Raw genomic sequence first — 6,000 nt, forward strand, 5'->3', positions numbered from 1 at the left:
GCGGCCCCCGCGCACCGCCCCGGAGGAGGAGGCAGGCGGCCCCCGCGCACCGCCCCGGAGGAGGAGGCAGGCGGCCCCCGCGCACCGCCCCGGAGGAGGAGGCAGGCGGCCCCCGCGCACCGCCCCGGAGGAGGAGGCAGGCGGCCCCCGCGCACCGCCCCGGAGGAGGAGGCCGGCGGCCCCCGCGCACCGCCCCGGAGGAGGAGGCCGGCGGCCCCCGCGCACCGCCCCGGAGGAGGAGGCCGGCGGCCCCCGCCCACCGCCCCGGAGGAGGAGGCCGGCGGCCCCCGCGCACCGCCCCGGAGGAGGAGGCAGACGGCCCCCGCGCACCGCCCCGGAGGAGGAGGCAGACGGCCCCCGCGCACCGCCCCGGAGGAGGAGGCAGACGGCCCCCGCGCACCGCCCCGGAGGAGGTGGCCCCCGCGCACCGCCCCGGAGGAGGAGGCAGACGGCCCCCGCGCACCGCCCCGGAGGAGGAGGCCGGCGGCCCCCGCGCACCGCCCCGGAGGAGGAGGCAGACGGCCCCCGCGCACCGCCCCGGAGGAGGAGGCAGACGGCCCCCGCGCACCGCCCCGGAGGAGGAGGCAGACGGCCCCCGCGCACCGCCCCGGAGGAGGAGGCAGACGGCCCCCGCGCACCGCCCCGGAGGAGGTGGCCCCCGCGCACCGCCCCGGAGGAGGAGGCAGACGGCCCCCGCGCACCGCCCCGGAGGAGGTGGCCCCCGCGCACCGCCCCGGAGGAGGAGGCAGACGGCCCCCGCGCACCGCCCCGGAGGAGGTGGCCCCCGCGCACCGCCCCGGAGGAGGTGGCCCCCGCACACGACCCCAGAGAAAGAGGTCACAGAGCACCGCCCTGGAAGAGGCAGCCCACCAGTAATGGTGCCGCATATGGCTGGGTGCAGTGCTGGGTCCCACCTCCAGGGGGCAGCAGAGCAGTCAGCAGCCCTCACACCCTGGATTAAGGGGCACTTACAGTTTCCCCCACTGTCACGACGCCCTGTAACCGGCGCACACCTCTCTGACTGACAGCAGATACAATCTCACTCAAATCGGGCGATTTATATCGCACACTTCACAAGTCTGCATACATAGTAACGACTGAACCACCGATTACTATAAAGCCCCCAACAAAGTACTTTGTATGTGCCCCCGCCAGCTTCTCCGTCCTTACCGGGAGCCCAGGCTCTTCTCCCCTCACTGTCCTCCGGCCCCGGGCGCCATGTTGTCCTACGAGCTTCAACATCCGGGGACTCCTGGCTCCCACAGCGCCTGCTGCCCAGCAACGCCGTACGCCGTAAACGGCTCCGCCTACTGAATGAAGAGTCGCGTTCTCATTGGTGGGAACAGCTGTCACTCTGCATATTGGCGCTCCTTGATTGGGTGGCCTGACACTGTCAGTCATGTAGATGGAGATTGATGATTGGCTGAGGAAGGATTCGTAGCTCGCACGTTGCTTTGCCGTTCTCGGCTGTAGAGGGTGAAAGTAGAAGGTGAGTTCTGTCTGCAGCGCGGCGGACATGTTGGCGGAGCCTGTGCCCTCAGCAGGGCCTATGTGGGCCCTCTTTACTTTCCCTTTTACCCCGTCGTCTTCCAAGAGCTGTAGTTTTTTGTCTATACAGTGGTATGAAGGCTGCGGATTTTTAAAACTTATTTTTTTCATTTCATTATTTTGGGGGGAAGCAAAATGACCCTTTTGGTCCTGAAGAAAATGGTACTGGCAAAAGTGTCCCAATTTTTTACTAGAAAAAAGTAATCTGTAAATCCCGGGAGTTTTCCTGATTACACTGGTCAACGCAATTGTTCTGGCAAAAGGTTTTAAAACATATTTTAACCCCTTCATGACCTTGGGATTTTCCATTTTTCCGTGTTCGTTTTTCACTCCCCTCCTTCCCAGAGCCATAACTTTTTTATTTTTCCGTCAATTTGGCCATGTGAGGGCTTATTTTTTGCGGGACGAGTTGTACTTTTGAACGACATCATTGGTTTTAGCATGTCATGTACTAGAAAACAGGAAAAAAAATTCCAAGTGAAGTGAAATTGCAAAAAAAAGTGCAGTCCCACACTTGTTTTTTGTTTGGCTTTTTTGCTAGGTTCACTAAATGCTAAAACTGACCTGCCATTATGATTATCCAGGTCAGTACGAGTTCGTAGACACCTAACATGACTAGGTTATTTTTTACCTAAGTGGTGAAAAAAAATTCCAAACTTTTTGCTAAAAAAAAAAAAAAAAAAATTGCGCCATTTTCCGAAACTCGTAGCGTCTCCATTTTTCATGATCTGGGGTCGGTCGACAGCTTATTTTTTGTGTGCCGAGCTGGCGTTTTTAATGATTCCAATTAGGTGCAGATATGTTCATGTGATCGCCCGTTATTGCATTTTAATGCAATGTCGCGGCGACCAAAAAAACGTAATTCTGGCGTTTCGATTTTTTTTTCTCGTTACGCCGTTTAGCGATCAGGTTAATGCTTTTTTTTTATTGATAGATCGGGCGATTCTGAGCGCGGCGATACCAAATATGCGTAGGTTTGATTTTTTTTTTATTGATTTATTTTGATTGGGTCGAAAGGGGGGTGATTTAAACTTTTATATTTTTTTTATTTTTTTCACATTTTTTTTTACTTTTTTTTTTTTTACTTTTGCCATGCTTCAATAGCCTCCATGGGAGGCTAGAAGCAGGCACAGCACGATCGGCTCTGCTACATGGCAGCGATCTGCTGTTCGCTGCTATGTAGCAGAAAATCAGGTGTGCTGTGAGCGCCGACCACAAGGTGGCGCGCACAGCTACCGGCGATCAGTAACCATAGAGGTCTCAAAGACCTCTATGGTTACAATGGAGAAGCATCGCCGTACTCCGATCATGTGACGGGGGTCGGCGATGCGCTCATATCCGGCCGCCCGGACGGAAGCACCGGTTAAATGCTGCTGTCTGCGTTTGACAGCGGCATTTAACTAGTTAATAGCGGCGGGAGAATCGCGATTGCACCCACCGCTATTGCGGGCACATGTCAGCTGTTCAAAACAGCTGACATGTCCCGGCTTTGATGCGGGCTCACCGCGGAGCACTGCATGAAAGCCGGGGAGCTGACCTCGGACGCACTATCCCGTCCGAGGTCAGAAAGGGGTTAAGTCAATTGTTGCTGCTGATTACGAATATGAACTCCGTTTTTTGCTATCACATCAGGATTTCGAGATATTTTCAATTTTTGATGAAAATTACTCCTAATGTTTTATGATAAAAACATGATTTTTGGTACTACAATTTGTATATTTTTAATCAAGGAATAACGAAGATTACAAAGTCTATGTACAGCAAATCAAATATACTTACAGAATTAAACTACAGAATATAATAACACATAATATATGGCGCACAGATGAATGACAAATGGCCGTTATTTGCACTTTCTTTTCTTGGCTGATCTGTGATGTTCGGCTTCTGGGTTGTCTCTCATCAAACTCCAGCAATAGTCGCCATCATATGTGAGTCCCACCGGCCTTGATATCGTTATTCCATTGTTTTAATGTCCTGATGAAAACGCTCCCCTTGTTCCTCGCTCACATCCCCAAGGTTCTCTGGAAAAAAGTCCCATTGTCTGTGTAAATAGTGAATCTTGATCCTCATTCTCCATCCAAGATTTCGCAGACTCATTAGTAGCTCTTCCACAATCTCTTCATAGTTGTCTGCTTTCTTCTTCCCTAGAACATTCCGCACCACATTACAAAATGCCTCCAAGCTCTTTCTTCTGTCTCATTCATTGATGTGATAACATTTGGGTCTCTCATAATTGTTCTTATTTGAGGTCCATCAAATATTCCAGCCTTGTTCTTCTCTTCACTAAGACCAGGAAAAGTTGAACATGTATAGATAAAGCATTCTCCACTGTGATTGAGAGCTTTGACGAACTGCTTCATCAATGCAAGTTTTATGTGTAAGGGAGGAAAGACAATGTCCTTCCTGTCCACTAGAGGATCATGGATGACATTCTTATCGCCAGATGCCAAACTCGGTCGCTGAGGCCGTTCAGTTTTCACCCAATGCTCTGCTGTAGCTCTACTGTCCCAGTAGCACAGAAAACAAGGGTGTTATCAGAACAAATGGGAATTATGCATGTTCAAAGAAAACAAAGATATTCTCACATTTATTGGGAGACTAAATGAAAACTAAGTTTACCTTAGTGACATGTATAAACCGGCACTTTTCATACACTACTTATATTTATCATGGAATTCATGAAAATGGGTAATATACCTATAGCGCAAAAATGTGAAAGAAACTTGTTGCGAAACGCGGATTGGGGCGAGGTGGTACGCTCTGCTGACTGTAGGTAGATATTATTATAAAGTCTGGATTTTGTGCACTGGTATTTTGAATATTACAGGCAGCTGGAGGTGTACCGGACAATATGAGATTATGGAACTACTACCGTGCACTTGATGTTACTGAATGATGTACTACACTCAGCCTTCCACCTTATGTTAGGGTGCTTGGGCATTTTATGCATTTTAACAATTTTTCCAATAAAAGCTTTAATTCACTTTATTATGGATCTCTTCATTTTGGCTACATATATATTGCCAGGTCCGGCCCGAAGTCTCCGCGGCTCAGGGGTCTGTTATTGTCTGCAGCATCGCCGCCGCCGTGACATTGGTGGCGCTGCAGTCAATGACTGCGTTCAGTCATGTGCGGAGGCTGTAACACTCACACAATACCATTATAGGAGCAGAGTCGGGGGCGCTGGTGTTATTTATAAAAATCTGTGGAGCCGGATGTCGACTTTAAGGAACGTGTCATGAGAAAATTGCCTATCATAAAAATCAAGTTTTTGCAGTAAATTTATCTTTAATGGGGATAGGAAAGAATAGAAAAAAAATCTCAAATCGTACAATTTTTATACTGGCCTCATGCTAAACTTACAGTTTTTCTTCTGTACAGGTTACTTTTCAGCATCATCATTACAAAGAAGTTCACAGTCACTGATAACACAGGATCCACCATTCACAATAGCTAATGTTACAGCTCACCTCCTCCTCCTCCTCCTCCTCCTCCTGTACAATGACTGATAACATCTCTATATACAGTAGATAACACAGGATCCACCATTCACAATAGGTGATGTCACAGCTCACCTCCTCCTCCTGTACAATGGCTGATAACACCTCTATGTACAGTAGATAACACAGGATCCACCAATCACAATAGGTGATGTCACAGCTCACCTCCTCTTCCTGTACAATGACTGATAACACCTCTATATACAGTAGATAACACAGGATCCACCATTCACAATAGGTGATGTCACAGCTCACCCACCTCCTCCTGTACAATGGCCGATAACACCTCTATATACAGCAGATAACACAGGATCTACCATTCACAATAGGTGATATCACAGCTCACCGCCTCCTCCTGTACAATGACTAATAACTCCTCTATATACAGTAGATAACACAGGATCCACCATTCACAATAGATTTCACAGCTCACCTCCTCCTCCTGTACAATGACTAATAACACCTCTATATACAGTAGATAACACAGGATCCACCATTCACAATAGGTGATATCACAGCTCACCTCCTCCTCCTGTACAATGACTGATAACACCTCTATATACAGCAGATAACACAGGATCCACCACTCACAATAGGTGATGTCACAGCTCACCTCCTCCTCCTGTACAATGACTGATAACACCTCTATATACAGTAGATAACACAGGATCCACCATTCACAATAGGTGATGTCACAGCTCACCTCCTCCTCCTGTACCGATTAGATAACGCTATCATACACATTATATTAAGCCTAGAGGGCAGTAGAAAAATTGCAAAATGTGAATAGTTTTTTAATTAAACATCCAAATTGTGACATTTTAAATACATTTAACACAAAATCCTGCTGCAAACAATAAGTCCTTTTCTCCGGACACATTCCCTGTACGATGGCTCAGAAAGGACAATGGAGGGAGCATCACAGTTGTAAATAATAGAGCGAAATCAA

General features: G+C 49.0%; 1 protein-coding gene across 1 annotated transcript in view; it reads right to left on the reverse strand.

Annotated features, from left to right (window-relative positions):
• PAK4 (p21 (RAC1) activated kinase 4) overlaps positions 1–1,270 on the reverse strand; it is a 41,540-nt gene extending 40,270 nt beyond the window's left edge. The window contains exon 1 of the mRNA XM_069746532.1: positions 1,171–1,270. The gene's annotated coding sequence lies outside the window, so the exon portion shown is untranslated. The remainder of the gene's footprint in view (positions 1–1,170) is intronic.
• Positions 1,271–6,000: the final 4,730 nt, after the last annotated feature.

Source organism: Ranitomeya imitator, chromosome 2 (assembly GCF_032444005.1).
Source record: "Ranitomeya imitator isolate aRanImi1 chromosome 2, aRanImi1.pri, whole genome shotgun sequence".
Taxonomy (NCBI): Eukaryota; Metazoa; Chordata; class Amphibia; order Anura; family Dendrobatidae; genus Ranitomeya; species Ranitomeya imitator.